At 42.5% G+C, this 22,693-nt stretch overlaps 1 protein-coding gene across 1 annotated transcript in view; it reads left to right on the top strand.

Moving 5' to 3' along the window:
* The window catches only part of LOC147731455 (protein argonaute-3), a 1,378,491-nt gene that overhangs the window by 178,715 nt on the left and 1,177,083 nt on the right, over positions 1–22,693 (top strand). The window lies entirely within an intron of this gene.

The following is a 22,693-nucleotide window of genomic DNA, read 5'->3' as shown; positions in this document are numbered from 1 at the left end:
CCAGAGAAGCGCATGCGCTGGCTCAGGCGAGACCTAAAACATTTATTGACTTGATACAATGTAACTGGCTGGGCATTCCGTTTTTTTGTTGCTATTGTGGAATGTTGTATTTAGTCTCTAGTTTAACTCCTCCTCCTCTGAAATGGGCCATGACCGCTTGAGCAGGCTACTCCAGAGAGTTGGGGAGTCGTCTTCAGAGCGAGTTTTCGATCCTAGTCCGACTATCCAGTGTTCCTGTCAGGAGGAAACGTATGCAATTTCACATTGCTAAGTTGGCCCAGGTGCTGCAAGGATCACGGATAAAGACTGACAACAATGTTATCTTATAGCACATGATGTAGAATTTAGTTGGACTTCATGATAAAGAAATCACTAATTAAATGATTAAATGTAACTAAACTTTAAGTGTTTCCAGCCAGGTGTCATAGCTTAGACGCCGTACAACTAAACTAACGGATGAATACATCTCAAGACTAATAAGGTTACAACAACATCTAGATCTACAGATAGTAAGTGGACAAACCCTTGACTGGTATGTAAGAAAAATCGAGGAGGTTGTCCAAATACTCTGCAAAGGATTAAGAGGTGGTAATGGGGGAAATAACAAAACCAAAGTAAGCGATAGAAAAATAGGTAAATTAACAGGCTGGTTTACAAAGGAATGTCTGGAAAAGAAAAGAGAAGTCAGGAGAATGGCCCGCCGGTTTGCCCGAAGTGGGAATCAGGCCAGTGGAAAAGACTTAGCCGCCCTAAAAAGAGAGTATAACATGTTAACAAGGAGGGTAAAAAGAGAATTTAAAGAAGGATGTTGGGTAAAACTCCTAGAGACGATTGAAACAAGGAACCTACGCCAGTTCTGGCAACTAGTGAATTCAGCTGCAGAAGGCCACAAAGGGGCAATGAACTGCATTGTTGAGGAGGCGGCCTGGGAGGAATATTTACAGGACCTGTATAGCGCAAAAACAGATCAGGAAGAGAACCAGTACACAGATTGGAGCGGTCTGGTAGTAGGTATGAAACCTGAGTTTTCTGTCGATGAGGTTAGGAAAACGATAAAGAGTTTAAACCTTACGAGAGCAGCAGGCCCTGATAACCTCCCAGCAGTGATAATCAAAACACAACCAGACTGGTGGGCAAAATTTTTTGCGGACATGTTTCAAATAATCCTAGAAACCGGGAGTTTCCCTGATACCTGGAAAGGGGCCATAATACGGCCCATACATAAGAAAGGGGATATGCATAGTCCTAAAAATTATAGGCTAATCAATTTACTTGACATTGGGGAGAAGATCTTCGCCAAAATAGTACTTGGCAAATTAAAAAACTGGGTAGAGATAAATCTAATTATCCCAGTGGAGCAGGGAGGATTCAAGGAAGGCCATTCCACAATGGACCACTGTTATGCCCTTTGGGCGCTGGCCCGGAAGTCGATAGAGCAAAGGGGAAACTTGTTTTGTTGTTTTGTCGACTTCCGGGCAGCCTTTGACTCAGTGGATCGCGGGAAACTTTGGGAGTGCCTGATTAAATATAATATCCCAACTGACCTATTAGCGATACTAAAAGAATTGCATAGAGGAAACTGGGCCCAAGTAGTAAAAGATACACAGGGGCACTCACAAGGAAAATAGCAATAGACAATGGACTCCGACAGGGCTGCGTGTTAGCTCCTCTACTCTTCTCAATCTTTCTAGCAGACTTGCCGGTAACATTGGAGGTGGAGAAGAGTGCTAGCCCCAGAATGAGTGGTAAGAAAGTAGCATGCTTACTGTATGCAGACGATCTTGTTATTACTGACCAGACACAGCTGGGGCTACAGAGGAAATTAAATGCTTTTAACGATTACTGCAAGAGTAAACTGCTAATAGTAAATATGGACAAAACAAAGGTTATGTGCTTTGGTAAAAAGCCAAAGAACTTTTGCTGGTATCTAGATAAAACTAAATTAGAAACAGTAAAAGAATATAAATATCTGGGTCTATGGTTCGAATCATCCTTAAAATGGAACAAACATGTAGAAAACCAAAATGCAAAAGCTTCTTCTTCTATTTGTGGCTTGAAAAAATTTAATAAAACCTACGGAGATATGTCACATAAACCCATGATAAAAGCTTTCTCAGCCATGGTCCCCCCACAAGTACTATATGGGGCAGAGGTCCTATTCCTTAGTGGTAAAGGGGATTGGAATCGGGAGGAAGGTAAAGCGGTAAAAACGCTACTGTCCTTGCCAAAGTCAGCCATGCTACAGGCAATTAGACTCGAAACAGGACTGATAGGATGGAATACCCAGACCAGCATGGCTGTGGCTAGATTTTGGAAACGGCAATCTCTAGAGGAAGCGCAAAAGGTGTCACTTTGGTGTAGTGGGGAAATACAACATAGCAATCTAAGATGGGCAGCTGAGGCAAAAAAGAAGATAAAAGAGACAATTTGTTGCCTAGGTGTGGGTACAACCCAAAACCCCTTAGAAGCAGTCTTTACAAAAGTGACACTAAGACAAAAAGGAAGGGAGTACTCGAGGTCACAGGACCTAGGTTATTTAAGAAACAAAAAATCGGTAAAGAACATGATAGAAGTGTGGGAAACCGATATAGGATATCCATACCTAGAAGCACTCCCGAACTATGGATTTAGGTGGGATATTTTAAAGATGAGAATTGGCATTATCCCCTGGAGAGTGGAGGAGAAAGTCACGGCAGAAATGATGTACCCAGATGGTTTTTGCAAGTGCGGTATGGGGTCTAAGTGTGAGATAATGCACATTCTTCTTGACTGTCTCAGGTATGTTGAAGTGAGAAAACGGATTCTGCGACCTATATTCATAAAATATAACACAAGAGCGAGAGCCCAAGCAATCAATTTAGTGCTAAGAATGGAATATCTAGAAATAGCTATAGCTTTGGGTTATTACCTGAAAGAAATTAATCAAATGGTCAGGGGAAAGCTCAAAGAAGTGTAGTGAGAAACCCCAGTTACCCTGTATAAAATAAATGAAGAAGAGTAACTCAGGCAGGATAAGTCCAATGGGTTTTAATACCTTTTAATCTTCTTATAGCAATGGTGGATTGATGAAGATATGAACAGTCCTGACTTTAAAAGTCTAAGATAATTCGGATTTTAAGTAGAATGTTCTGTATGATTTATGCTTTTTTTAAAGATTTTAACAAAAGTTGTACACTGTTTTATTAATAACTAATTATGTATATTATCCTGCATTTTATTCGATTTGGTTTTAAAGACTAAGGTCTAAATAAAACAGAGTTTTTCTCTCTCTCTCTCTCATAGCTTAGTCGACTAATGTGTACACTGTAGTGGCCTATGTTTGACCTCATGGTCACAGGTTCAAATCCCAGTGGGTCCAATCAGCCTTTCAACCTTCTGAGGTCGATCGATAAAATGAGTACCATTGCTTTGGGTAATAATAAACATCTGTTCTTCAGCACCGAAATACCCTTTGCTGTGAACGTACGCCTTACAGATACACATGTTGGTTATGAGTGTTCAGGCCTCCTCTTAGCTGTTCTTCACCAACTGCCACCACCCCAATACTGTTTTTTTGCCTATCAACTGGATGCAGGGAACAACTTCTCTAAGATCTTCTCTTTTAGTGTGAGCGCCTGCGTTTCTTTGCTGTCTCTTCTCAGAAGGTCCATATATTCTTAGTTCGCTTCCAGTTATTAAGACGTCGGGGGCCAGACTACAAAAGGGGTGTCACAATAGAGAGCGGGATAGGCAGTGAGAGCTCCTTGTTAACAAAACAGAAATGTCTTGAATGGTTTCTGAAAAGACATAGGGGCTGATTATGATCTTGGCGGACAGGGTTACTCCATCACAAACTTGATGATATCCTGTCTGCCAAATTGCAATTCAATTATGTCCTGTGGAACTTGTAGTACGGAGTGCGGGATGTCCGTCATGTTTGTGACTAAGTATCCCATCCGCCAAGATCGTAATCCGGCCCATAATTAGGTATCCTACGTTACTGGACTGATAGACCATTTCATAATTTGAAACCCAGATATATAAAAGATATTCCCTCAGAACGTGTGACCCTGATCTAAGGAACGAGTAACAGGAGGCAAAATTAAGAACAAAGAAGCTTGTCAAAAGAATGATTGAGTAAGTAATGGTGTTTGTGTATAGAATTTGCGTATTTTTACAAAACATCCTAGTTGAACAGATAAGTCGTTAGCTTTGGAGCTCTGGAGAGTGGAGGACAGCCTTATGTGAGGGAAAAGAACGTCCAAGAGTGACATTTGGAGGAGTATAAACATTGTGAATCAGAACAACTGTCCTATAGTCAAATATGTTGTCATTATTATGTATCCTAGGATGTTAAAGTATTGTTTTTGGCGATGACTGAGAGGGCCTCATCTTGAGGGATTAGGTCGATGAGTGCAATTTTTTAAATTCTGAATATGAATATGAATAGGGGAGGGGGGGGTGGTCTATATCTTGTGTCAATTGCAAAAGGAGCATGTTTTACTAGTTCATTCGAGAAGGGCCCATCATCCTTCCTCTGCTGTCAGGACAAAACGGTTTCATTTGCCTCCACCAATCCAGAAAGCTCACTTTTCCTTTGGTGACGTGTCTTTATTCAATATATTTTTCATGTCATTGGCATCTGTGTTTTTGTCAACCATTGGTTCTCAGTATCTACCCCAGAATACCTTTTTGGGGGTTGCAGGTAATTCTAGTTCCTGTCAGATGTTCCATATTTCCGTCCAGATATGGGCAAGACCAAATCGTATGTTATAGATTAGTATTTGAAGATCGACATCTAGGTTATATGTTGGGTACAGATAAAACATTTTGTGCAGGCTTCTCGGAATCAAATACGTAAGGTGTAATTTTTTGTACTGTTTAATTTGAACATAGTGTGTCTAGTTACTAGTTTTGGGTATCCCAACGCTCTTTGCCATTCCTTCTTTAAAGTCCGATCTTCCTCCTCCAGGCCCTCATGTTTTTCAGCGCCATGTTTGTCATGCCCAGTTATGCAGTGTATAATAGTGTTCCTGATTTTTATTTTTTTATTTTTTGCGTTGCCTACACTTAATACTATGGATCATGCTCTCTAAAGCTATTGTACCTATTGGTTAGTGCTCCAGCCCTTCTGGAATAGAAATGTAAACGCGTTCAATGTAGAAAGTGTCCTAATGAGATAATTTGTTTTTCTAAATGAGGTTTTATGCTCTACATGTGAAATACCTACATAAAACAGAAAAAAGAGAAAAAATAATAAGAAAAAAGAGCCATATGATCGCAACAAACATAAATGCAGTGTATCAAAAACCCACAACTCATTAGGAAACAGAATCCCAGGTAGTTTGTCAGATTTTCTGGCTGCAGCTTGGACCTGTAGCTTAACCAGTATGAGCAGCTAAGCAGATCAAAATAAAATGTTAGTTCCACATCTACTCACTGTGTCTGTTGTCCAAAAATTCTTCCCAGTGTTGTCTTTAATTTCTAAATAGCTCCCAAATGTTCTTTGGTCTATTCCGATCGGGGTTAATATTATTATTAGTTTCTGTAATTGATTTACTCCATGTAACATCTTGTTCAAGGCATGTGTGCTGTGGATACACATGCTTTGCATACTCCTGCCATTCTAGTGTTGGGTCCGGATGTTTGAAAGTTGTTTTTCTTCAAAGAAGTATTTCTTAGTCGCAAGGTAAGGTGACTCCTTTCGGTGATAGTGCGCATGGGCATCGACTCGGTTATTAGATTTTCTTTCAGCCATCGGGTTCCGACGTGTATTGCTGCGCTCCGGTTCAAAACCGTCCTTCGGGTTCCCCTCAGTGCGCAATACACAGTACTCTCAACGGTGTTGTCATACTCGTTTCTCTTTTTCCGTGTATCTGTTCAATCGGTAATGTCTCTCAACTTCGGTCAAAAACATCATGGGCAGCCATCAGGCCTAGCAGCGTGTGTCCAGCCTCCTGCCAATGGAAAGGACTCCATTTCAGTTCTGTCCTCGGTGCCACTCCAAGTACCCTCGCACGATCTATACCAAGTGTGCAAGTTCTACATCTCACCAGAGCTCAAGGAAGAAGAAGGCGAGGGCAGTTGGTCGTTTCTGATTGAAAAAGACTCTTCAAGATCGTCGGGCTCGTTGACGAGAAATACAGCTCCAAAGCACTCAGCATACTCAGATATCTTCGGAGAACAATCCGAACACGAAGCTACAGCTGCAGATGAAGAGGCCTTCTCAGTCTCAGAATCGGATTCTGAACTAGAGATCGAATTGCAGTCCGAAGACATTCCAGCAGGGCGGGGTGTTATGAGTACTAAAACTCCTGTGCCCCATTAACTATTTTCCATTAAACATAAGGCTTCGGCACCACCTCTGCCTTCGGACATTGGTCAGCACCAAGACTATATTTCCTACGCCCTCCCCGCTGGCTTGGCACTGAAACAAATAGTCAAGCCTCCCAGCTCAGGATCGAGTCGAGACAGATCGTCTTCAGATCTGAAGAATTCCGCTCTAGAGGACAAATCTGATCTGGTCCGGAGCTGAAACCTTCTGCTTCGAAGAACAAAAGGGACAAGTCCGGTTCGGCACCGAAAACTTTGGCACCAAAATCAAAAGAAGATCTTTCAGATCCCCCGGAACCGATCTTAGAGGCTATAAAGGACACATTATATCCAAAACAGAAAATGCTACATATTAATCCAGATACTGGACATATTTCAGCTAAAACTCCATCCAAAAGGAAAGTCAGATCAGAGGACACTGGATATAAGATTCCTCTTAAAAAGAAGAAGGACATTGCTACAAGTCCTATCCATCATTCTTTACCATCCCCTTCACCTCCACCATCTTCACTTTTACCACAACTGCCAGGTTCAGATCCACTGCACATAACACCACAAGGATCTCCTCATACACAGTCTGATTTAGGAGGAGATGATGATGATGATGATGACGACAATGTCCCTTTGCCAACAGATCCATGGGATAACTATAACATTGATACATCCTTGGATAATGATCCAGATCTTTATTTTGCAAAACCTTCACTTCCAGGTGATAATGTCTCTTATCTAGAGCTGATTTCCAGGGCGGCAGCATATCATGGAGTTACATTACACAAAGAGGCTTTAGATGATGATTTCTTATTTGAGACACTAGGGTCTTCACATAGAACTAGCCAGAGTCTCCCTATGTTAAAAGGCATGATGAGACATGCAGATGAGATTTTTAAAGACCCTGTTTGTGTCAATATTTTAACACCAAGGGTGGATCAGAAATGCAAACCATCACCCTCTGATCCTGTTATGATTAAAGGACTGCTTCCTTTAGACTTGCTAGTAGTTTCAAACGCTAGTAAGAAAGCAAACTCACAGGCCTATGGGGAGGCACCTCCCCCAGATAAAGAGTCTAAATTAATTGATGCATCTAGTAAAAGAGTGGCTGCTCAAGCCGCTACCCAGTGGCGCATTGCCAACACGCAAGGCCTACTAGCTAGGTATGATAGGGCACACTGGTATGAGATGGAAAGCTGACTTCAATACCTCCCAGAAGAGTACAAGAAAAAGGCACAAGAAAGTGTCCAGGAAGGAAAACGTATATATAACTCTTCTATTAGATGTGCTCTTGATGCTGCTGACACTGAAGCGAAAGACTTAAACACCAGCATACTCTTACGCCAACATGCCTGGCTTAGAATTTCAGGTTTTAAACCAGAAGTCCAGCAGTCTATTTTAAATTCCCCCTTTGACAAGCGACATCTTTTCGGACCTTAAGTAGATGAGGCTTAAGAAAAGATGAAAAAAGATACACACATGGCGAAATCCATGGGGGTGCTTCAGTCTCCATCTAGTAGAGGCTCAGTTCACAGCTCATTTTATAGGGTAGGGTCCAAGAATAAATCCTCAGACCCTAACGCTTCCTATTATAAATCCAAAAACACAACCCTCTTCCTCTAGATGCTTCTATAGAGGAGAAAACAATTTTAAAGGTAGGGGTAAAGGCATGCCAACGCGCAACTCCCCATCCCCCCAATAAATGGTGACTTGCCTACACTTTCCCCGATCATTTAACACCTGTCGGGGGAAGACTTCAACTATTTCTCCACATTTGACAATCTATAAAATCAGTAAAATGGGTGTTCAACATTATCCGACATGGTTATTCCCTGGAGCTCACCAGCAGTCCTCCCAATATTCTACATCTGTGAGAGACTGGCCTGGAATATGATGTCTATTAATGCTAGTGGGCACCTTACACCAGTCCAGACAACCCTTATGGTGATTTAAGAGGTCTTAGACAACCTTACAAAGCTCTCTAAGTGGTAGCGGTGGAGAGCAGCCTTCAGGCTTAGTCCAGAAGGAGTGTAAAGCAGTTTGTTTTACCAGAATGCAATCCTATAGTATAGATTAAGTGAAAAGAACCACACCAAGTATTTATAAAAATATGTATTTCTTATTTAATACTCTCTAGAATGTTTAAGTATCTCCAACACAGAGATAAACACAATGCACACAATACTTAAGCAAAGAAACAGTAAATGGCACAGAATACACAGTGGCCACAGTGGGGAACCCAACCATATACTAAAAGTACAAGAATCAAGTCAAGACAGTGTCGAGAGGATGTAGAATTTCTGTGGACCCACAGAACCACCCAAGGTAAGTAGATGGGAACCCCACAGAGAGCGTGTACGATGTGAGTACACAATGGTGTGCGCCGTGCAAATCTATGTGCAAGTTGCAGTTGGATTTTTAAAGATTAGGGACCCTTCCTAGCGCACCCTGAAGAAACCCTTTGGAAGTTAGAAGGTTAGAGAGCGCAAAGTTGCGAGTCGTAAAAGCCAATGTACAACAGTGTCAGGGACACTGTTAGAGATTCCCAATGGGGTAGCAAAATGTGAGGCTCATGAATATTAAAGAGCCACTCGCAGATTGCGACCTGCCCTCCCAGGGATGGTGGCCTGCTGGGCTCAGCAGACCTCCATGTCTGGGACTGTTTTTGAATAAAGCAGTTTTTTTTAATGCAGCCCTAAAAGGGATGCATAAATAAAAAGAAACATTTTCGTTTCATTTTTTAAGGGCAGGTAGTAGCCCCTGGGACCACTGCCTGCCCTTAAAAATATTTTTAGAGCCAGTCACAAAGGGGAAGGGGATTCTTGGGGACCCCTTCCCATTTGCAACTCCAATACCACCCTCTTGAAGAGGGCGGTAAATTGCAAGTGTTTTGTGACTGCAATTGCAGTCGCAAAACATTCATACATGGCTTATGAGTTTATTAGGAAGGGAACACCCCTTCCTAATAGCGAGTCACAGAATTTTTTTTTTTTGCGAGTCACAATTTTTTGTGACTCGCAGAATAGTGACAGGATGCCAATTGTTCCACCTTCCTCTGCTCATGCTTGGCTCAGCAGCAGGAGGGCAGAAATGTGTCTCTGGTCGGCAGCAACCATTTTGTGCTCTCCCTGGCTAGAAGGTTGGCACTGGGAGCCTAACGGAGGGCTCTGCCAGTGCTTGGAATCATAACTTCTACACCGTTTACGGTGTGGGGGTATGATTCCAACATGCTTGATACCAAACATGATAGGATTCTTTGCCGCTGTTTTCGAGATGGTCATCGCGTAATTATACGGTGCTCCTCTATAACGTATATAGCTGCCTCACTGACAACCCAGGAGAATGGACTCCGTAGCCTGCAGGGGTGTCCTGCTCATGCAGGGGCACCCTCTTATGTAGAACCAAGCACCCAGCCTTCAGGATTGCAAAGGCCTGCTTGCTATAGGGGTGACCTATAGGTTTAAAGTGCAGTGATGAGAAAAACACACCTCTTGTCCACGTTATATTCAAAGGAGTACAGGGAGTCAGGTAAAACAGATCTGTTTATTCAAGCTTAAGCAGATGCAAAACTAACAAGGAAAAAGATGTTTGTGTAGGTAATGAACAACTAAAAGGAAATCTCCTTTCATATTTATTCTATACTTAACACACAACTTCACTCCCCTCCCCTAATCCGTTGGAAATTTCCTTCCAGTTATACATACAGAGAGAATAGCTAACCACACTACATTTTCAAGATGCTGTCACTAATTGCAAATTGAATGGTAACAAAAGCCAGTGTGGCTTTCCATCTCCGAGAGGCACACATCCTTAACAAAGTGTAATTATGTTAACAACCGCTCAGTACTTTTCAAAGGGCATGGAGAAAAAAATAAAGGAATGTACAGTATCAGGACGGACATGGAAAATTCCTCAGACAACGTTGTACAAAGGTGGATTTAAAAAAAATGTCTGCACTCATGTTCACATTATTTAACATTTTCCTCAAATGGTCCTAGAACCTGAGTTCAACATTTACCAATTGCCTGCTATCTCTAACCTATAGCATCAGTAATAGATAATTTGATTTGGGCCCTCATATTATGACAGAACTTCATTTTCAGATATTCTCCATTATAAGATTGTTAACAGAGAAAATAAGCAACACATGGGCTTTTGTCAGAAGGCTAATCTGTGAGGGCACTAACATTAATGTTCATTAAATCCCATATTTCTTCTTATTGCATCATATGCATATTCTGTTGTGGAACAGGAACTGGAGGGGACTTGCAGGCTGAAAGAAGCATACTGCAACACATGGGAAGACAAGTGACACATAGACAGCATCCTAAAATAATCCCTCCTATAACCAAGGCTATCACTAATAGTTTCCAACGCCATGTAATCAGTACTTCTCTAAACCAACCTGATCAAGTCCAGTCTCCAGAATCCTGATGTATTTCAGCAGCAATTTTGTGAAGTTTTTGAGTGGCTAAATTCACAATAGGAGCGTTAGGGGTGATATAAACACAGCAGGAGCTGCCAATTAATTGGTATCCCGCTCCCCTTCTCTGCTAAAAGAATGTCTAATACAATCTGGTTTTGAAGGGAAACAAGACGGGTAGCCTGCATTTCTACAGTAATGTTACTGAGTGCACCAGCATTCTCATTAATAACAGCTTCCACCACTCTGATCAATCGGCGCACCTGTACACTATTGACCATAGGACCCCAAAAAGGCACTATACCTTTCAGAATATCAACATATTGCTGCAGCGTGGTATCTGTCTGGTAAACCTGAACTTTCCGTTTATTAAGTCGATGGGTCCTGTGATAATCAGATAGTGCAAGGTAATTGAAAATAAGAATAAATGCAATATAGTATCTGCCTCACCATCCTTTAGGTAGCCAGACATAAGCCTGATTACCACAAATAAAATAGGTGTTTTGTGAAGCCACAAAAGATGGAGAACTAGTGCAATTTAATATCACTGTATGGGAGCAAATACAATTCCCAACAGCAAGGGGCCCTTCACCTTGAACACAAAAGGGGGCGTTATGGGCATGCACAGGTATGGGTATCATAGCCACTTTGGACAGTTTTCTCTCATTACAGGATAATAACATAGAGGAGTTATCATAGCCTGTAAATTCCTTATTCTCCTCCATAGTGCCATAGTGCCATAGATCCTAACAGCATCTGGCCAGCATAGATAATAAAGGTGACACCTGGCTGGATCTGTACTGCGTTATTAGTAACTTTGCTATAACAAGCACAATTCTGTTTCCATCAGGCACTGCAAGACCCATTATAGGATAAAGGTTGAGGAATAAGAGGTGCCTTCCTTTTGACTGAAGACGGCAGGAAACCACATATCCAACAATCTGTAGCATTATATCCAAGATGGGCATTATGTAAAACCTGAATGAAAGTAATATTTACATATTGCAAGTGGTGCGATTGCTTATGAGGGGCAAGGGTTATGTACAAATGCTCTGGTATTGGTGTGGTGACTGTTGTCACTGATTTAGAGACTGGGTGTTTTTTCTCTAACCGCCAGAACAACCTTAGCATTCCTAATATATTATTAAAAGACACAAAAGCACCATAATTTTCACTTTCTTGGTCTAAAATTGTGGTATACTAGACACTGGAGTCTTGTCCTCCTGCCATAAATCAGAGGGTGATTTCTCCAACAGTCTCAGTTCAATACTCCTAGTCGTACCCATATTGTATTATTTGTGTGGGATGTACAAATACCTGTTCTTGATGAGTGATGTTTCTCCTAACATTTTGTCTTTATGCTCAGACCATTCTCCTTTTTTTCTCTTTTCCAAAAAGAGAGACAAATAAAAAACACCTAACTGACAAAAGCAAAGTAACATGGCTAAGACCTCTTAAAAATCCCTATCTATTCTACCAAAGAACATCAAGGGGTCCCAGTGTCCTTTACTTCAAAGCCTCACTGGCAAGCTTATGTACAGGTCCAGACGTTAGCAGTCTTGACCATCGGCATGGGTTGCTATCTCTCCCAAGATAGTTTTTTCATTCAAAGTCTATAGTTTTTGACAGTCCTAGATCCCTGGAGGTAGTAGTATCAATTTGGGCTCAACAGGAATGAAGTTGACCTGGGGATGCACTACTTCTCCTTCTTCAATCAGCTCACCATCATCAAAAGATACTTCCTGTGGAAGAATTCCTCGCTTTACACATTGATCATACAACAAAGGCAATGGAGCTTTCTTAATGTGGCTGGCATGGAGCCAGTGTTTGTGTCCCATGCACTTCACAGCACTCTGAGTGTCGAGTAGCACTTGCACCGGTCCTTTCCAGTTTGGCTCAAGACTGGATTTCCTCTGAAAGGTGAATACCTAGTCTCCAGGCTTCAGATTATGACCTGACCCTTCAAGACGAGGAGGGAGACTGGCCTTCACCTTTGAATGAATCAAACTCAATTCTTTAGTCAATTGGTCACAATAATCAACAAGCAGAGGATATTCAATTTCACAAAATTGCTTTTTTTAATAGTACTACATGTGAAGGCCTCCCCATGACTATTTGGAATGGATATTAACCCATTTTTTAGTGTTCAGTATTGCGCATTGAAAACAAAGCTGTAGACAAAGGATCAGGCCATTTTAATTTTGTTTCATCACATATCTTTTCCTGTTTTCCTTTCAAGATACCATTGTATCTTTCCACTAGGCCTGCAGCCTGTGGATGGTGGGCAGAATGAAACTTTTGCCTTATCTTGTAAGCCTTTGCAAACCAGGTCCATCACTTGGCCAATGAAGTGTGACCCATTGTCGCTCCAGAACACTCTGAGCAAACCAATTCTTGAGAAGTACTCCTTCAGGAGTATTTTTGCAGTACTTAGGGCTGTCTTATCGCGTAGAGGGTAAGCCTCCACCCAGCTACTAAAGGTGCAAACCCCCTCTAAGACATACTTAAGCTTGCCCACTCGTTCCATTTCTATGAAATCCATTTGCAGGACTTCAAAGGGCAAATCTGGAGGTGAAAAATTGGCCTGTCGGGACTGGGGTACCTTTTGTCTGGATTATAAGTAGCACATATAATGCATCATTTGACATGGGACTCTGCCACCCTGGGAATCAGTTTGTTGAAGTATATGTGGTCTAATGTTGCCACTAATGTGAGCTGGGGTATGTGCCACAGTAATAATAGCGTTAACATAGCAATTAGGAAGCATCCATCTTTGTTTCTCTGACAGTTCTAACCAACATCCGGTATCATGTAATCTACCATACATCTGCCATGCCTCTTTCTCTTCCATGGTAGCTTCCTGTTGTATCTCTTTAACACATTCTAAGATATTGTTAAACATTGGTACTTCAGGGACCCCTCTAACTGGTCATGTAACATACATTAAACTATATTCAGATCTGGCTGTTTGCTTGGCTATTTCATCGGCAAAAGCATTTCACTGACCTACCTCATCAATAACCTTTTTATGGTCACTTCATTGAACAATGGCACCTTTTTTTGGTAAAATCAGAGCATCCAATAACTTTACTATTAATTCCCCATGCTGAATTTTAGTACCATGTGAGGTCAAAAAGCCTCTTCCTTTCCATAAACGCCCAAATGAATGGCTATCAGTATGAATATTTACTGAACGAGCAGGGGAGTGACATAAGTACTTGGGCCATGCTACAGGTAAGGGTCAAAAAGAAGAGGTGTGAAGCTTGCACGAGCTGACCAAAGAAAAGCAAGCAAATGAGTGACAATGAGGCCCACCAATGGTAAGCAGTGGATGGGCTCTATGCCCATTGTATGTTAAAAGAAAAAAAATGCCTTGCAAGTGACAGAGCATGTGCTGTCTCCAGCGATACCTAAAAACAAGAGACACCCTATTCCACCTAATCGATACACCCAACGTAGTACAGCATGTCATGCAACCAACACACTCCAAAGGCCACATCTTTGACCATGTCTTCTCAACATCACCAACAGACCAATGCAAACCACCAATACCCTTGGACTGGACCTACTGCTTTGCCATCCCTATTCTCCGCTCAGTGTTTTTCCAACAAACCAAGGTCAATAAAAAGAGAAGGCCAAACCTTCAGATCCTTGAAAACCGTTTACATAGACAACCTAATGTTTGAACTAACAAGGCCAACACACTTCTTTACAACATCAGTATTTTTTAGGAAAATTATGTGAACATCCACACCCAATGAAAACATGTCAATGCAAGCCTTCAGCACCCTGATACTCTAACAGACGTACTTATTTATTTGTTTATTTGTGAGTTTATACCGCGCCGGAATCTGACTCCCGAAGGAGTATCTCCGCGCCAAATGCCTTGTTGGATGGACTGCAGACAGAAGGACAGTGTAATTGGAGACTACTAACCTTGGAATAAAAAGGTTTTTAACTTTTTCCTAAATGCTAAGTGGTCACTGCATTGCCTGAGCGCCAGGGGAGTTTATTCCAGAGTGCTGGACCAACAAAGGACAGGGCTCTTCCACCTTGTCTGCATTTTTTTACCTTTGGTGCCTGAAGAAGGAGTTGGTTGGAGGACCTGAGATTACGGGAGGGATTATAGGGACACATTTTTCGGCCAAGTAGGAAGGTCCTAAATCATGCAGTCCTTTATGGACAGTGCAACAGATCTTAAATTTGACCCTTTGGCGGATGGAAAGCCAATGTAATTTTACTAATAAGGGTTTTGAAGACGATCTCGGGGGAGCATTTAGGACCAATCTTGCTGCAGTGTTCTGCACCACTTGGAGCTTGCCCAGTATCCCCTCACTGGTTGATGCAAGCAATCCGTTGCAATAATCCAATCGGCTTAGTACAAGGGCCTGCACCAGAGTTTTCCTTGTTGAATCAAGAAGGACAGGGAACACTTTGCGGAGAAGCCCCAAAACATGGAAACAGGTACCCACTACACTGTTCACGTGCTCTTTAAAGGACAGATTCTGGTCCAATCGAACCCCAAGGTTCTTTACCACCTGCTTCGGCGGGGGACTGGGCCTAGATCGTGAGGCCACCAGTCCGGGGTCCATAGTATTTTGGCATCACCGAACAGCATGACCTCTGTCTTCCCCACGTTACACTGTAGGAGTTCGAGGTCACCCATTGTGCGACCGCCTTCATACCTTCGGAGAATGATCTTATTATCTCAGGGGTAAGGGATTTAAAAGGAAAGAGAAGCTGAGTGTCATCAGCGTATGACACCGAGATGAAACCAAAGGCTCTCATAATCCTGGCCAGGGGTGCCACATATATATTAAAATGAGTGGGGCTCAAACATGAGCCCTGTGGCACACCCTTGGTAATCTCTACCTCTGCTGAATGAAACGAACCCATGTTGACATTTTGGGTTCGATCAGACAAAGAGCTTCGGATCCAGGCCATGGCCATACTCGTAAGCCCAATATCGGCAAGACTTTCAAGCAGGATGTTGTGGGATATGGTATCGAACGTGGCCGATAGATCCAATAGTACCAGGATTACCGAGTGTCCCTGATCCTGGTGCATACGGAGATCGTCTGTTACGGATAGCAAAGCCGATTCAGTACTGTAAAGAGGCCTGAAACCGGACTGAGAGCAGTCTAAGCTATCCGTACGTTCGATGAAGCTCGAAAGAGGATTATTAACGTGCTTCTCCGTAAGCTTACTTAGATACGGGAGCAGGGAGATGGGCCTGAGATTGGACAGATCTGACCATGGGATGGTTGAGTTCTTCCGAATGGGCCTCACTATTGCCTTCTTCCACTCCAGTGGCACTTGGCCCTCGTTGAGTGAGAGGTTGACAAGGCACTGGATCATAGGACCAAGCACCTTGCCAACCACCGGCACAACTCTGGCAGGAATAATGTCTGAAGGGCAACCACTCTTAATTTGATCCATAAGGTCCTCCACCTCGAGTAATGAGATGGCCGGAAACCCAGTCAGTGTTGCAGAATGATCAGGCTTTTTATCCTGAGGTAGTACCTTAGGGATACTGACAGTAGAAGAGTTAGAGACGGCAATTTTCTCATAAATTTGATCTATTTTGTTGGAAAAGTAATGAGAGATATCATCACATAATTGTTGTAATGAAAGATCGGGACTTTCGCAAGCCACTGGTTTAATGAAGGTCTGCAAGATCTGATACAACACCTTAGGGGCGTTGCCTGCTGCCTCCATTTGTAGGGAAATATGCTTTTTACGAGCAGCTTTTATAGACTTATGATAAGAGGACAGAGCTGTCCAGTAGCTAATTCTGTCAGCCTCCAGGTGGAGAGTCTCCATATTTTTTCCAATTTCCTACATGCCCGTTTCAGGGACCTCACGTGCTCTGAAAACCAAATTTCCTGCCTTTGTGCAGAACATGGCTTATGGAGTTTTAAGGGGGCAATTGAGTTCACCGCCTTCTGAATGGCATCAATATATTGGGAGAGGGCAAGATCGATGTTTGCGGTGGATATAATGTTTGGCTCTACAAGCGTCTCCTTAAAAGTATCATGGGAGATTTTATGCCATTGTCTCCGCCTCAAAGGGAGGGTCACTGTTAAACTAGAAGGTCTGTCCAAATGGGATATAACAAATTTCAAGACAGAATGATCTGTCCAATGAACCTGCCTGGGGGGTGGCATGTGACCTTTGATGAATTTGTAAAGATTAGGTTCAAAGTATGGCCGGCCCGATGGGTGGGGCCTACATTTTGTTGGGTAAGATCCAAGAGACTGAGATCTTCCAGTAATGTCTGGGCTTCAGTGATGTCCTGTCGTTCACTGTGAATATTAAAGTCACCCAGAAGTAAAAAGTCCCTTCCTGGGAGTACATGCAGGCCTAGTATTCCATCAGTGACACGGAGAAGTTAGCACAAGGACCAGGGGGGCGATATACCAGAGCTCCCTTCCAAATGTTCGTGGGCGAGGCACTAATTTTTAAAACCATCAGTTCCGTTTCCGAGGTACAGTGTTGTTCCAAAACACAGACATTAATGTCATGTCTATATACTATGGCTATGCCGCCACCTGTCTTGATCGGGCGGTCTAATCTAACCATTTTATACCCCTCTGGGATCCCCATAGTAATAGCGGGGACGGCGTGGGGCTTGAGCCAGGTTTCAGTAAAAAAACATAAATCAGGTAGTTGCGAGGAGATAAGATCCCAAACCTCCACAGAATGTTTGGATAGAGATCTCACATTGCAGAGCAAGTTGCTCCATCCTGGTTGAAAGCTGGAGCCCGCCCCAGAAATCCTTCTATCTGAAGGCAGATCGTTATCATTATTACATTGCGTCTGAAATTGGCAATTCCGGCATGAAAAAGGGTCTTCCGGAGGGGACTCCACCCTACCGGCACAGCCTAACTGTGAAACACAATGTAAATCACGTAACGTTTGGGCTGAATAACTATCCCGGTTGTGCGTACAGCCATCTCTGTCTCTCGAACTAAGGGACATGGCCCCTGGCCCCGTCCAGTCGCGGACGGGCGCAGACGGGATTCTCTCTGGCTTGTCTCAGGCGCTGTGTCAGGCGCGTCCCTGCGCGCGACCGCGTACTGACAATAAACAGTCCATCCACATACAGGAAATAAATTGAGAAAACCCCAATTCCTGAGGACCTCTTGACAACTGAAGTCCCTCTGGACAACACGCAGATAGCTCATCATATCAGCCAAAGCAAAGAACTGTACCATCAATAAAGCCGCCAACAGAATCAGAACATTATTCAAAACAAGCAAGCACTGCATCAAACTCCTGCTGAACCCACCTATCCCATCAACCACTCTTTTAGTAAAAAAACTAGAGAAGATTCAGTAGCACTTCGACAATACCAGACCTGCTTCATGTCTTACACCCTTCTTTTAGAATCCCACTGTGGACCGGGGTCAGTGCTCTATCCCTCTCAGAGCTAACGGACATACTTGGCTCCCTCAAAGCCGCTTTTTATGAAGATGTCTTGCCCTCATCCTTCATTAAACTCTCTCTGAGTATTCTCTGTTACGCCTACTTACCATTGTCAATGCCTTCCTCACTCAAGGCATTGTCCCAGAAGCTCTAAAGACTGCCCTGATCCTACCACTCTTAAAGAAGCCTACACTAGACGCTGATGACCTCACCAACTACCGGCCCATCACTCACCTACCATTCATCAGCATAATCATGGAAGAAGCATTCTATGTTTAACTCCAGGATGCTATCAATGCAGACCATCTGCTGCACAACAACCATTCTGGATTCAGATCTCTATGCATGCCCTCTTGACCACAGATGAAGATGACACCAGCCTCCTGATATTCTTGGACCTCTTAGCTGCTTTCCAAACAAGCAACCATACCACCGTCATATGCAGCCTGGGGTCTCGATTTGGATTCACCGGCAATGTCCTTCGATGGATCTCCTTCCTTTCCAACCATCACCGGTTTTTTCACATGGACACATCCAGGTCCCCAAAGACCACTTTCACCTGTGCAATACACTAGGATTCCATAGTGTCTCTTGTCATCTTCAACCAGATGGATTCAGATGGAGCCACTTGATGCTTGAAAGTCAAACTGTTACCTCTAGAAAGTGACTTCAGAACTGTAGTTCAAGCCCTTGTACTCTCATGGTGGTAATGCCCTGCTTTTATGGCTTCAAAGGCTCACCAGTGGTACACTTTATTGGCATCCTTCATGCTTCAGCATGTCTTACCTAGGGCCTGAAAAAATGTCACCCTCATCCTGATGGAACTCCTTTGGTTCCCCTTGACGTCCTGCAACATCAACAAAATCAGCGGTGTCATTTTCCAAGCCATCATTACCCATACCTCCTCGTTTCATTCAGACAAGCTCATCATCTATTGTGGTTCTTGGTACACCCAAAGCCACGGCTCCATCAGACTGCAGACTAATCAGTATGAAAAAGAAAAGATAAGATATCTCACCTTTTCTAGCTGTGCACCCAGGAGCTGGAATGAGATCTCTGTATCCATAAGGAGTGCCCCAATATTGCCTGAATTTGAGAAAGAGTTGAAGGCTCACCACTTTAAAGAACACTACATTCCAATGGATTAATCATCCATAATCTAGCTTCCTTTCCACTTAACCTCTTCGCCGCTAATGACAAGGGTAACTCGTCATGGAGTTTCCATTGATTTCAATGGAAATTACATGGAAGAGCCAGAGGAGCCATAGCATCCAAGTGGTTAATGCTTGTCTTAGACCATGCTCAGTGCACCTCTGGCTTTTGTTCAGGTTTGCCCTATTGAAATATCAATATACATAATTGTAAGATGGGCATGTGCTGACTCTTATGCTTGTCAATGAGTTTTAGGAGGGTTGCCATCTTAAATCTATTCCGATACCTGTGTTTCTGCTCTAGCACTTTGCTTCTTGATCCAGTACTTTGCTTGTTACTTTTTACTGCATTCATCTGGGCTTTACTGTTTCTTTTCTTTTTTTTCTTTTTTTCAACATACTTTTATTGAGTTTTTACATCATTATACCTATTTCAATGTGTATATCAACAGTGAAACATAAAGGATCAAAATAATAGTCCTGCCAAAGTAACATCTCAACCAATATTGGAGTACAGATAGCTGTACATGTACATATATTGCATAAAATGACTTCCTGTAAAATGAGCCAAAAGCGATAGCAACAATAGTAATGATGAAATTTGAGTGAGTGACATAGGCATACAGTCGTGAAGTGCATAACAGAGCAAAAACTCCTGATTTATTAAACGTCTAATTACTATTTTATAACTCAACTAAAAACTCCCTTCCACCCCCTAGTTGTTGGTTCATTGTATACACAATAAATTATGAAGAGAATGTAGTGCCATAAGCAACATGAAATAGTATCAAGCATATGCATCCATATATACATGTATCAACAACATATTTATAGTTATGTTTCCCTTTGACAGTAAAACAGGTGTAATAATATAATGCTATACAGTTACCATCTGATGGATCGCCAAGGGTATTGGAGTAATGGGTAGCTCAGGCCCAGCTTAAGATGTCGGGGGAGTCGAGGACTCCAGGGCTTTAAGGGCCTCTAACATTTGATCCCATTCCATTGAGATATGGGTGTTAGTGTTTCTTAGCAGGTTACTTTTGCACCTGGTATCTGGTCGTCTTTCATCTGTTGTCAACCAGCAGAACCTGCCTCCCTGTTGTGGCTACCCAGCATATCTCGCCTGGTTTCTTTTTAAATCCTCATCTTTCTCTGATACGTTGGTGAGACATGCCCAAGGCATTTGGCCTTCCTTATTGGTACTAACAATTATACAGAAAGTGGTCTGTACTCCTTATTGGGATTTCCATGACTGTTGGAGCATTTTTCTAATACTCCACGATTTACTTTCTTTGCACCACCCAAAAATTTGAACCTTACTTTTCAGTTTTACTATTATCAGATCTTGTGACACAAGCAGGATTAATGTGGTAATTCATTAGAAATATCACAAATGTAATGACTGCTTTATGTTGAACAATCTTGCCATTCATTCATGACGAATGAGAAGTGGCTGGAGGAGCTAAGGTTCTGGCAGTATGGATTCTGGTAATGCTCTCTATAACTGGGCCTGCTAAGTCTGTCCACTTTATGGCAGTGAGATTGCTATGTGGGCTTTCTAAATCAGCCCATGTTTTTAGTATAGACTGTCCTTGCACTAACTTCTGTTAAAGTGAGTATTCAATTGAAAGTACTGTGCCTGGTCTGCCCTCCAGGTTTAATACAATTTAGGGATGATTTCTTGTAAGGTCTGGGTGCTGTAGCCTACCCAGTATGATTTACCCCAGTTGGCAGGCTTACTATGGTAGCTGAGCCTTCTTCATGCTCGGTCCTCAGCTTTTCAACAAACATCTGCTTGCAGTCTCCTTTCCTTAAGGACAATCTCTGTCGATTCAGAAGGGCTTTAATCTGGCTACTTTCTTGCTCCTTACTGTTTTTGTCTTTGCTTTTCTTCTTTCAGGGTAATGTACTGTTCTGGCACCGAGGCAGATTCCTAGCACTGTGATATTTTTGGGTGGTATTGCATTTAGTAGGTGAGGTTAATATCTCACACCTTTTCATTAGTGTTCAATGTGAGTGTTCAACTGAAAGCAGTTTATTGAATTCTTAACTTGGGCAGCTGTCTTTAGCTTTTCACATGTTTTCTTCCTTTCAAAGTCTAGGGATTTTTTTAAACTTCACAGCAGTAGTGATTAAACCAGCCAAGACTTGGTGTAAATTTCTTTGAAGACTAATATTTTGAAATGGCGCATTCTAGACAGTACTGTACAAGAGTGTGCATGGTAAATGTTCTTCTTTAACCCTTTCGATGCTGATGACGAGCTCAGCTCGTCATCACCCACGGGTGTCGTGTGCTGATGACGAGCTGAGCTCGTCATGAATAAATGGTGTCAAGGATTTTCCAGCACACAGCGGGAAAACGCCTAGCAGCCAAGAGGTTAACAATTCTCCTCTCTGTACTTGTGTAGTATTGAAGTTTACAATGTAAACCAAAGGGTGGAGGGAGAGGGAGAAGTAAGGTAGAAGGTGGACTCAGCCTCCTGTCATGCGTATATGAACAAAAACATTCCACTTGTGACTGTCCTATCAATGGGATAGTAAGTTTTATCAGAGAAAACGATTTGTTTTCTTAAAATAAACCTCAACCACCAAAATGTCCCATGGTGGCATGCGTCATCATCAGGGTCTCCACCCCCGCTGCGGGACGGGGCATGCTATGACTGACGAAGACGTGGGAGCACTTTGTTGGGCGTTGTCTAGGAGGGGATGGGAGTGGAAGGGTCAGAAAAAATAAGTGTTGTTAAAAGGTACCTGGCTGGTTGGAAGATAATATTTATTAGGTCCTTTAGCTGGTACTACTAAAACCGGGGTAGTGGAGATTTACACTATGATGGGTGTTATTGTCTCCTGGTCAACATGTTTCAAGCCCAACCCCATAGGCTTTTCGTCAGGACATGAGGTATTGATCCCAATTACCACTCCTAGTATGACTTGATTGGACTAGTTGATAAATTTACTGCATTGGTGAAATGCTAAATTCATGCATACTAGGTACGTAGATTTAGTTAAGATCTACTAGGTGCGTAGATTTAGTTAAGTTCTACAAAGTATGCTGATTCTGTTTAGACCTGTAACAATAGGACATCATTAATAATGAGACATGTTAAATACATTTCTTATGACTAAATGCATCACCATATGGTGGAAGGAGCGATATATTTTTCTCACACATGCACAACTAATCAAATCGATTTAGAATAGTAGAATAGTAACTGTGACGTGCTGCCCTCAAAAACAGTACAAAACAGATAACATAAATCGCACACTCGATGTACAAGTCTCTTCGGAGTAATTGCTGAGATCGTGAACGTTTGTTACAACTTCAAAATGACCGCCAGTCAAATAGATAATGGTAGACATGAACCGCCTACATATTTGTTCATGC

This window comes from Lissotriton vulgaris, chromosome 2_1 (assembly GCF_964263255.1).
Source record: "Lissotriton vulgaris chromosome 2_1, aLisVul1.2, whole genome shotgun sequence".
NCBI classification, from domain to species: Eukaryota; Metazoa; Chordata; class Amphibia; order Caudata; family Salamandridae; genus Lissotriton; species Lissotriton vulgaris.
The sequence above is the reverse complement of the archived record's forward strand: the minus strand, read 5'-3'. Positions and strand labels throughout refer to the sequence as shown.